This window comes from Pecten maximus, chromosome 12 (assembly GCF_902652985.1).
Source record: "Pecten maximus chromosome 12, xPecMax1.1, whole genome shotgun sequence".
Lineage (NCBI taxonomy): Eukaryota > Metazoa > Mollusca > Bivalvia > Pectinida > Pectinidae > Pecten > Pecten maximus.
In genome coordinates this window covers 32,265,942-32,278,290 of record NC_047026.1, presented here as the reverse complement: position 1 = coordinate 32,278,290, position 12,349 = coordinate 32,265,942, and the positions used below count along the sequence as shown (strand labels likewise).

At 38.3% G+C, this 12,349-nt stretch overlaps 1 protein-coding gene across 1 annotated transcript in view; it reads left to right on the top strand.

Moving 5' to 3' along the window:
* Window positions 1–2,178: 2,178 nt before the first annotated feature.
* LOC117339265 (neurogenic locus notch homolog protein 1-like) overlaps window positions 2,179–12,349 on the top strand; it is a 100,052-nt gene continuing 89,881 nt past the window's right edge. The window contains exon 1 of the mRNA XM_033900751.1: window positions 2,179–2,323. The gene's annotated coding sequence lies outside the window, so the exon portion shown is untranslated. The remainder of the gene's footprint in view (window positions 2,324–12,349) is intronic.

Below are 12,349 nucleotides of genomic sequence, written 5' to 3'. Positions count from 1 at the left end.
ATCAATCACTGCACAGGAGCTGCACTGATCAAAATATGTTGATATGAGTTGTATTAATAAATCCTGTTTACCCAACCTCTAAAGAATAAAATAAATAAAATTGAAACTCTATTGAATGTCTGATAGAAAGTGGTAGAACCTACAAAATTTCCAATTCTACATCCGAATTCTTCGAGAGTAAACCCATTATATTGTTCTCTCAATCCTCTACTAATCCTGGCCTTGTTGATCTTCACCATCCTCGATCATCTCCTTGTATCTTTCCTCACATTCCATCATACTGACACATCTATATTCACATTCCATCATGTCCACACACATCTGTGTACCTTCCATCTAACCCACAGATCCCTGAATCACCTTCTATCATGCCCACAGATCCCTGAATCACCTTCTATCATGCCCACATATCCCTGAATCACCTTCTATCATGCCCACATATCCCTGAATCACCTTCCATCATGCCCACAGATCCCTGAATCACCTTCCATCTAACCCACAGATCCCTGAATCACCTTCCATCATACCCAAAGATCCCTGAATCACCTTCTATCATGCCCACAGATCCCTGAATCACCTTCTATCATGCCCACAGATCCCAGAATCACCTTCTATCATGCCCACAGATCCCTGAATCACCTTCTATCATGCCCACATATCCCTGAATCACCTTCCATCTAACCCACAGATCCCCGAATCATCTTCCATCATGCCCACACATCCCTGAATCACCTCCCATCTAGCCCACACATCCCTGAATCACCTTCCATCTAGCCCACAGATCCCTGAATCACCTCCATCTAGCCCACATATCCCTGAATCACCTTCCATCTAACCCACAGATCCCTGAATCACCTTCCATCTAGCCCACATATCCCTGAATCACCTTCCATCTAGCCCACAGATCCCTGAATCACCGTCCATCTAACCCTCAGATCCCTGAATCACCTTCCATCTAGCCCACAGATCCCTGAATCACCTTCCATCTAGCCCACAGATCCCTGAATCACCTTCCATCTAGCCCACATATCCCTGAATCACCTTCCATCTAGCCCACAGATCCCTGAATCACCTTCCATCTAGCCCACAGATCCCTGAATCACCTTCCATCTAACCCACAGATCCCTGAATCACCTTCCATCTAGCCCACAGATCCCTGAATCACCTTCCATCTAGCCCTCAGATCCCTGAATCACCTTCCATCTAGCCCACAGATCCCTGAATCACCTTCCATCTAGCCCACAGATCCCTGAATCACCTTCCATCTAACCCACAGATCCCTGAATCACCTTCCATCTAGCCAACAGATCCCTGAATCACCTTCTATCATGCCCACATATCCCTGAATCACCTTCAATCATGCCCACAGATCCCTGAATCACCTTCCATCTAGCCCACAAATCCCTGAATCACCTTCCATCTAGCCCACAGATCCCTGAATCACCTTCCATCTAACCCACAAATCCCTGAATCACCTTCCATCTTGCCCACAGATCCCTGAATCACCTTCCATCTAGCCCACAGATCCCTGAATCACCTTCCATCTAGCCCACAGATCCCTGAATCACCGTCCATCATGCCCACAGATCCCTGAATCACCTTCCATCATGCCCACAGATCCCTGAATCACCTTCCATCTAGCCCACAGATCCCTGAGTCACCTTCTTTCATGCCTGCACTTTCTTATACATCTTTCCTAATGCCCCCACACATTCTCACCTTCCATCAACCCTTCCACAATTTCCTTTCCATCACCAACGCTCTAGCAGCTTTACTCCTTAGGGGATTTTTTATCAAACTTCCTACATTTGCAATGATAAAAGACCATGCAATTTTTTATATTATTATTTTAGAATCAGTAAATACAAGCTAATTTAATACTTTTCATTTTCCCAAATTTACACCAAAAAGCACCGTCTTTATAATCATTACAGTGGAATACCTTGTGAGGAGGGTAGGGGACATGTATTGTTTTGACAATACTCAGTAGACATGATTATCGTCACCCTCTCTTACATCATGGAGGCTTCATCCCTTCCCCAGATACAGTGCTCACTCCCCCAGTAAAACTGTGTTGCTATCCTCAACAGTGGGGACTGCTATAGGTACATACAATAGCCTAATATTGAACACTAAGGCCATATTTTGGTGCTATCTCAGAACCTCTGGACCAGAATGGCTAACACTGACATTCTCCAACATTAAACATTTGTAATTGAGCAGAAAAATTGTCAGTTGAACAGAGAAAGAAAAAAAGTGTTTAAATTTCTGGATATGGATGTACTTGATTTGTTCTTCAAGCTGTGGAAGTTTCGTTTGTAAGGTAGGTAATAGCGGGTATAGTAAGTGTGTCTGCAGTGTATATCTATATATAGCATGGGAAATTAAGTTTTATTAACATAAATACAAATGAATGAATACAGGAACAAAATGGATCTTTTGTATTGATAACAGAATATATACAACTCTTGTGTATTTGATGATAAATCTGGTTGTTTATCTTTACCACTATGATATTAGAAACTTTTACACATATTAATTTAACTAAATACTCTATACAGGGTGTTTCATATTCAACTTTATTATCTATTTTTAGTAGAAATCTGAACGTTTCCATTTATTTTACATTAATTTTTTGCAATTTCTTCAAATTGGGAATGCATGACTGGGATGACAGTGTTACCTGAGGAATCGTGCTGGAAATATTTGATAATGTTGTGATCAGCATCTTACCCAGCTTTGCATGTAAAAGTGATATAAAGGCAGTGTAAATCTATAGCGGTGTACATAATATAAAAATGTGACAGGTTTTTGATAATGTACCCCGATGATAAGATATGAGAAGAAAGCCAACCTCCTACAGCTGTGTAAAGCTGCTACACGGCATGTTTCTAGTTTCAGAACAAGATTTTTCAGCCATCTTATCCATGACTGATGTTCCTTCCTAGGTGGTCAGTGTATCATAGATAATGACCAGTGACAGTTCTTGAAGCAGACTGACCTCCACCAGGTTTTTATTGTAGTTTCATTGGTACACACTGCTTGTACTGTAATGATGACTTATGAGAGGAGAGGTTTTATGTATGGACACTGCTGGTCAGGACGAATACTCAGGCTCCAGGGGCTATGATCTATATGTAGCAATTCTTCATAAATGTTTCTTTTTATGACAAGTGAAAATGACTTAAACTGGTTGTTTTGTTAATTGGTCACATTCTTGTCCCCAGTGATGAGATTGTAAACAAGCTGACGTAGCTCAAGACATCTGAGGTTTCTATAGGGAAAACGGGAAATTCATTTTGCCTTATCATAGATACTCAGTGGTTTGCTGTACCTTGTATGTTTCATGAACAGAACATATCTTCCTCAAATATACTGTATACCTGGTAATATTTGCCCCGTTTAATTTTCGCCCTTTGAAGATAAGGCAAATATAAGGTGAAGGCAAAAATTTTCAAGCTGAATTGAAGGATTTATAAACCTTCGTACACAGACCAACTATAGTCAGATCCAAAACAAACCCTCTTACTTTTCAATTGTATTTTATTCTATACAATCACAAGCAACACATGTTATATATTTACAATTTTATTACCATTTCTAAATTTATGAATTAATACGTTGTTGCTATTTTAGCGCAAATTTCGGAGCTGTAGTTATTGTACAATCCTCTTTTCTCAACCACTGTTAAAACCGTTTTGTAATTTTATCATTTGCCTTTAGATAAGCTTGATTTTCTGTATTAATTAGAATTGACGAGTTTGGTTGTTTTAATGAAGAACTTTAAATAGACATCTTTAACTCCAATATTTTGTTAAAATCGAACATGCCATTGATGTACAAGTGGACAAGAGAAAACACTGGTCAGTGATTAGTCATGGCGCCGTCAACAATCACCCATGTATATACTTGATACTATTTGAATCATAAGGGGCTAAAATTAAATCTATACACAGGTAAACATTCTTTATGTCACACCTGATTACGTTTCACACCCCAGCTGGTAAAACAATTGGGAAACTTGATAAATCCCAACTGTATCGAGAATTCGGAATGGAATTTTGGAATGTTTTGTGTTGCTCAAGGGCGAAAAATAGCCTTGGGTGAAAATTAAATGGCAACTGTAGAGCAATTTTGGTTTTTTCAACTGCCATGGCACTAAAATAATTCCTACAGAATATATTTATACAGCTCAACCTTCCATCAGTCAACTTACATGATCTTAGAAGCTTTTTGTATTGTCCCAGGATTTCAATGATACTTAATTGATTGACAAAAAATTTCTGTTCATTAACTTATGGGTTACAACATTTGTACAATTCTGATGGGATTCTCAAGTTTTATTATGGCCGCAAGGTATATCAAAACGTAGTGTGGCGAGACTCAATGTCTTCTACTGTACACATAACGACAAGTCTTCTCCTGTTAAAGTCATGTTATTTCCTCTAAATTCATATAAATACAACAAGATGTTAAAGAACTCTTCATCAGTATTTTTAACAAGAAATATCTTTCGAAAAGATAAACGGCATAGTTTTAATGATGGTGGTTATAATTATGTAAAATGCTGGTGAAATAAATTAATGAATTAATGCGTTTCAGCACAGATAACAAAATTATATCAGTTTGAATCATTTTTGGTGATAATAAGACTGCATTTGAATCAGGAATATAATTTTATTAATGTGTCATTTGAAAAGATACATCAACTTTAATTTAGCTTGCATTCAATCTTCAAACTTTGTTTCGTTTTTAACTGCATATCTGCATTTTGCTTTTACCGCTACATTGACCAATCACATACTTCATCTTGACCAGTAACGCAACCTGTCGCGTCATATCCGGGGCCAAAAGAATATTATATGGCTATGCCGAAAAGCTTACAACAAATGTCCCAGGTCAAACATGAAAAGGTATCAGGTCACCTGACCAACATTGGGGTTTTATTTGGGTACTTAAGTTTCACTTTCCTCCTGCTTCCTTCCAAATGACTCCACAAGATTCATTAATATACAGGTTGATAAAACTTGTTTGGTAATTGCCATAAAAGAAATAAAAGTAATGATGATAGATGTTACCGAGAAGCATTAACATAACAAATATCATAACAGTAGTGTATAGTGGATAAGAGAAAAATCGAAAGACCAAGATGTGGTTTTGTGAAAAAGGAAACTGCCAATTGTCCCTTTCATATTTACAGAGCTTATTTGCCATAGTATAAGCAGCTCTGGACAATGTCCCATACATCATTCACCGTTAAAAGGAAGGTATAGATCATAGATTGGGATTGTAATTATGTCAAAATATATACTGAAGAAGCTAATTTTTTATTATCAGAAATTTCTAAGCATAATGAAAATTGGTTAATTTGCAGTATTTTTGCCTCTGTGATAGTTGACAAAGAGTATATACCGTGTAATCTTTTACCATGTAACATTTGTTGGGTGGAATCTAAGGCTGTGTTTGATGTGTTTGGAGTTTGGTCTCTGTAACACAGATCGTGTGATCATTTGATCACAAACTCCACTTGTAGCTGAGACCCTGAACTAGGCGACCCTATACAGGTAAGCCCAGGCTGTCCTAATCAGACAAAAAGGCATCAATAATCAAATATTAATTAGTAGTTAACAGATTTTACAGGTTCTGGGATTAAAAAAATATCTGATTTTCTGTAAAACACTTGCATTAAATTGTTTTGTCAAAAAGTAAGTCCTGTAAAAATATAGTAAAATAATATGTTTTAAAACATCATCTATGTAATTTAGCTTTATACATTTCCTACAAATAGATCATGTCGGTAAACTGATTCTGAGGGTTTAGTATGTGTTTTAATTGATTCCACGAGATTAGAATGTCTCTTTAATTATTCCCAGATATCAGAATGTCTATCCGTTTATTCTAAGAGACTGTGATGTCTGAAATGTTCCACTGATTCTTGAATGTCTTTTAATTGTTTCCTAAAGTTAGAATTTTTTTTAATTGTTTCTCAAGATAAGAATGTGTATTAATTGATTACATTAAAACATTAAAATGCCTCTAAGTGAATTTCCACTGCTGGTTTGTTTCCCATGGTTAGAACTCTGTAAATTGATTCCCAGAGACTGTTAAAGGCCATAGATCAGTATATTGGAGAGTAAGACATTGTCTGGACTAACAAGATATACACTGGTCAGTATGAGGGAGTAGAGGACATTGTCCAGACAAACAATGACATGCTGCCCAAACTAATATACATAACGGGCATGTCAAATTTGATGTGTTGGCATTTGACATGATAGTAGATTTGAATTGATAATCTGTAATTGCTTTTAATTCAATAATTTAAGTTTTTTGGATAAGACCACCAAGATGAGCAAGGAAATTAATCACCATCCAGAACGTTATTGACAATCTTCTTTGGGTTATTTTTCTCAGAAACCCAATATTGGAAGGAAAGGTGTGAAGAATAAAACAAATTTAGATACAGATAGAATTGAACATAAAACTGGGAGGTTTAACATGATGGGGATCGTGACAGGAACAATCAGTACCTGACCTTGTTATCTCAGAATTATGACAGGGCCATCAGGAATTCGAGGACAGAGATAATAAGCTATCTCTGGTACTCTCGTCACCTGTAATCACCCGGCCAGGTACATATTGTTTATCACACGTCAGCTAAGTAAGGTCAGTCAGCGGTAAATAAAGGTCAGTGGTGCCCACTACAGTCTTGTTGACTCTGATCAGAACAGTATTGTCAACTCCTCTATGAATCCAGGAATTACTATATAGCTTTATCAGATATTCTGTGTGATTTTTCTGAATTAGATATTAATTTCAGATTATTTAGCATTTCTCAAGGTCATGAACAGGGGAAGACAACTCTGTCTTATGTCCTCTTTTTTATCTGAAACTTTTGTTAATTTGTCCAAACTTTGTCATTCACTTTGCAGTGCTTTCTTGCTTTCCTTAACAAATCTAGCAAATGGATGGTATTATTCTAGAGATGGAGTTTTCATGTGTTTTCTGATCATTAGATCAAGGGAAAGAACAAAAATTGGGCTTTCAATTTCGACTTTTATTTGGATAGCTATGAATATCAATTTATTTATCAGTATACAGCTCAAAATCTATGACATTTGAATTGAAATTATGAAATTGCCAAGGAAGGAAGACAAGAACTTGTCCACTAATTTACCTTTATAAGGTTGAAACTGACCAAAACCTAACAAACAACCTTATAAAGGCCGAGAGACGAGGAATTTATGTAGTCCTTTGATGAAGTGGTCAAATAAGCAAAGAATTCCACACCAAGCGTTTGATATAACCGCCTTGGTATAACACACTGCTGAACTTTGTTTTCAGTCGCGGTCGGATCAGTGTTTGATCCTCAGGTGATTCACCTGATTTGTGTAAAGATGTGATTACTGACACGAGACCTGGATTTAATTTCCATTCACCAGAGATAATTATGTTTATATACTAAATAAAATATTAACCATAACTTTATGGAAGAATGCCATATTTATCTTTAGAAAATCTCTAATCCCTTCCACATTCAATCAGCTAGACTTCAGCCTTGGAGGTACTGGTTGAGGAAATCAGTTTGAATTTTAGACAGATGATTTTTGTAAGAATAAAAAAGGTAAAGAAACAATACTTTTAAAAGTAGATCATTTTCTGTGGTATGAGGATCTAGAAGATCATTTTCTGTGGTATAAGGATCCAGATTTGTGTGTTCAATATGAGTACACTTGTCATGATTGAGTCATTGTTCAAGGTTAATAAATTAATATGGCTGAAGGATAAATAAAAAAAAAACTCCATGTGGCAAACAATTTTTACAGAGCATGTCAAAGCCTTATAGAGGTGATCTTGAAAAACATGCCTTTGGATATTTTCATCTCCCTGATTGCAAGTTAATTAACATTGACATCGAAACCTACCGAAAATGTGTAAATATTGATGTCAATTAGTAATCAATTGTATTCTTTTCCAGAACATCCTAAAACCTATTATTTTAAGTCATAGGGTCTACACTATTCAATATATTGACTCTAAATTGAATAAAGGAATTAAAATAACCTTGTGAGGATTGGGGATGGGTATATAGGGATGGGGTTTATATAGAGGAATGGGGTATAGAGGGGTGGGGTATAGAGGGATGGGGTTTATATAGAGGAATGGGGGTATAGAGGGGTGGGGTATAGAGGGATGGGGTTTATATAGAGGAATGGGGTATAGAGGGGTGGGGTATAGAGGGATGGGGTTTATATAGAGGAATGGGGGTATAGAGGGATGTGGATGGATGAGAATAGAGGGGTGGTGATGGGTAGGAATAGAGGGGTGATGGGTAGGTATAGAGGGGTGGGTAGGTATAGAGGGGTGTGGATGGATGAGAATAGAGGGGTGTGGATGGATGAGAATAGGGGGTGATGCGTAGGTATAGATGGTTGGGGTAAAGAAGGGTGGTGATGGGGGTATAGAGGGGTGGTGATGCGGGTATAGAGGGGTGGTAATGGGGGTATAGAGGGGTGGTGATGGGGTAAAGAGGGGTGGTGATGGGGGTATAAGGGGTGGGGTATAGAGGGGTGGTGATGGGGGTAAAGAGGGGTGGGGTATAGAGGGTAGGGGTATAGAGGGGTAGTGATGGGGGTATAGAGGGTAGGGGTATAGAGGGGTAGTGATGGGGGTATAGAGGGGTGGTGATGGGGGTATAGAGGGTGGGGTATAGAGGGGTAGTGATGGGGGTATAAGTGGGTGGGGTATAGAGGGGTGGTGATGGGGGTAAAGAGGTGTGGGGTATAGAGGGGTAGTGATGGGGGTATAGAGGGGTGGTGATGGGGGTTTAGAGGGGTGGGGTATAGAGGGATGGGGTATTGGGGGGTGGTGATGGGGGTATAGAGGGTTGGTGATGGGGGTATAGAAGGGTGGTGATGGGTGGGTATAGAGGGGGTAGGGGTATAGAAGGGTGGTGATGGGTGGGTATAGAGGGGGTAGGGGTATAGAGGGGGTGGGGGGTATAGAGGGGTGTGGTATAGAGGGGATGGGGGTATAGAGGGGGTGGGGTATTGAGGGGTGGTGATTAGGGTATAGAGGGGTGGGGCATAGAGGGGGTGGGGGTATAGAAGGGTGTGGTATAGAGGGGTGGTGATGGGTTAGGTATAGAAGGATTAATGATGGGGGGGTGGGGATATAGAGGGGGGTGGGGTGGTATAGAGGGGGTTGGGGTGGTATAGAGGGGGTTGGGGTGGTATAGAGGGGGGTGGTATAGAGGGGGGTGGTATAGAGGAGTGTGGTATAGAGGAGTGTGGTATAGAGGGGGTTGGGGTGGTATAGAGGGGGTGGTATAGAGGGGTGTGGTATAGAGGGGGTTGGGGTAGTATAGAGGGGGTGGGGGTATAGAGGGGGTGGGGTGGGGGGTATAGAGGGGTGTGCTATAGAGGGGTGTGGAAGGTGAGTATGATATAATTGATTCAGCGTAAGTGTCATCACATTATGCGACAAAATTGATTGGTGAAATTTGAAATTTTCAAAAATGGTTAAGGTATCAAGACCATTAAGTATATCACCCGATTATCCTCAAGACATCCATAAATAATCAACTTTGTTTTTATCGAGGAAATATATGTCCGATTCCTTATCTACAAACGTAATGCGCTGGAAATGTAGTTCTGGTGAAAATAAGTTAATGTTTGTTTAATGCTGGGCCATGAAACTTTTGTTGCTTGGTGTGATAACATTTGTCAGGATGATACAGTAAGGTAAGTACTGACACACTCCTCAGTAAAGGTAGTAAAGGCCTTGGTACTGACACACACTGACAGGCGCAGATTGGTTTATGTTGTGTACAATACGTAGGCATCTTAACAGCTGATGGAAGGATCAGCTTCTGTAGTTAAGCAAATCTCCACAAACAATTCTTTTTTTTTCGTTCTAAATTGCATTGCTTTATTAAAACTCTGCCTTCCATATCCTGAGGTGAATAAAAGCTTTTGGAGATGTCGTTGGGGTAATTTTACTAAGATGTCAAAGGTCAAGGTCAACAATAGAGGTCAAATGGGATAAAAATGATCTTGTTTTTACCCTTATGATTCTGTTGACACACAAACAAGTTTGGGTGTATGGTCCTTACACTGTAAGGTGTCTCCAACCCCTGTTGTGGCTTCAGACCTAAATGTCTGTTTTATTGTGATAACACTGGAAATTCCTTTTTAATCTCATATCCATGTGACTGGTATTTACATACTGGATACAGATAAAATATTTAGAAAGGGACTCTTCCCTTTAATAGGGTTGAAATATATGAAAACAAAGTCATTCAGATAACCGTTTATCTTCTGTGTACACAAACTAGGTGTTTATAATGACCCGAGGTTTGGGAGATGAGTAAACTTGATCCCTATTAATGTCCTGTCCAGCTGTGACCCCTACGGTGACCTCAGTGGTCTGAGGTGATGTTGTACTTTTCCTCTGGTCATTATAACACATTAACTTATAACAGTTACGTGTGGTTGGTATTATTTTGTCAGTTTGACAAAGAAAAATTGTGTAATTTATAAAAATCAACATAACCATATGTTAGTTTGTGAATTGTCAGGTTACAACCCTGGTAAAACATGTTACATAGTTATACATGTAGTCATACACCTACAAATGAAGCAGTCTAAGAGCCAAGGTTAAAGTACTGACCAAAATATCTAACATGTCTGTTTTAACTCTTAATCACACTGTTATATGTTTAGACCAGAAGTTGCCTCGAGGAAAAGCTTGATACATGCAGCTCTAAGGTTAAACCCTTTTCCAGGATCATTGGAAATTATTGATAGGGTGCAGGAATAAATGTTCAACCAAGATATGTTGTAGATTGGTTAATTAGCCATGCGGGGGGGGGGGGGGGGGGGGGGGGGGGGGGGGGATTTGAATGCACCTTCGCCCCCTACCCATAAGCATCTTGACAAGCACCTTGCTTCTTTTAAATGATTAAATACTTAACAGTATTTCTTGAAATATGATTTTGAGTTAAAGATTATATTTCTCACATCCACATATGGTGTACAGAATATGGCAAAATGATTTGCATTGATAATTCATTCATGAAAATTCGAAAAATATTTTTATCAAAGTGTCTTTGCAAAAATAACCATGAAACAGTTTCTAATGAAATAACATTATATATTTCGTAGATTAATTGGTAATCTTGATTATTAATTCTCCCATTTCCCAAAATCGTTTTGGAACTCGTGTGTTCTTTGCAGTCCATTAAAGAGAAATTTCTGAATTGAAAAATAAGAAATTAAGACATGTTACAACTGAAGACTCTATATCATCCTATATTGATGTTTAATTACTGGGGTTTACTTGGTGCTAGCTGACCACCCACTTAGATGTGATTGACCAGATGACCAAGGCCTGACCAGAGCTTTTGAACAGTCATCTCGACCTGCACCCAATTTCCAAAAAGCTTTGTCAACTTGTAACTTTAAATTTCCTTATTAAGTTTTCTTTGAAAACAAAATTAAGCAGCTGTTATGTTTTTATTTGATGTATCTTAATTCCATGGATGATTTAGGCTATGATAGAACTGGAATTTCTTGGAATGTTGCTGTAACTGAAGACCTTGTAATAAAAGCCTTTCCCTGTACTGGTATAATATACCTAAACTAATTCCCTCGGTGGTGTATATATATATGTAAACACATTTACATGGACTGACCTATTTGTAACTGATGACCTATGCTGGTCAAAATAATTAAATATTAATGAATGGTCAGTTAGATAGGTATAAGTGTAACTCTCTAGAGGGTAAGATAATTGACCACTGGCCAGTAATCTAACAACAAGAGTAGGGATGTAGATATAATTAGGCATCAAAGTAAAGTTCATTATGTTGATCACTATAGTCTGTTCCAAACATCAAACAGGCCATTGTCAAAATTTAGGTAAAGTTTAAAAGTATATCACTATAGTCTGTTCCAAACATCAAACAGATCATTATCAAAATTTAGGTAAAGTTTAAAAGTATATCACTATAGTCTGTTCCAAACATCAAACAGGCCAGTGTCAAAATTTAGGTAAAGTTTAAAAGTATATTACTATAGTCTCTTTCAAACATAGTAATAGGAAAGGAAAAATGAAATGACCAGACTAGGATTCAAACCCAAAACAGCTAGATCCTGTAATTATTTGAACTATCTACTATACCTAGCAAGCAGCATGTAGCCCAGACCAGTTTTGAACCTGAAGACACACACAAGCCCCTATTCCATCATCTAGGAGTATATTTAGTGATGCACAATGTAATAGTACAGAAAAATACAACCACTAGACCAGGACTCAAACCAGGGAGGTCTGAACTCTTGAGGTGCAG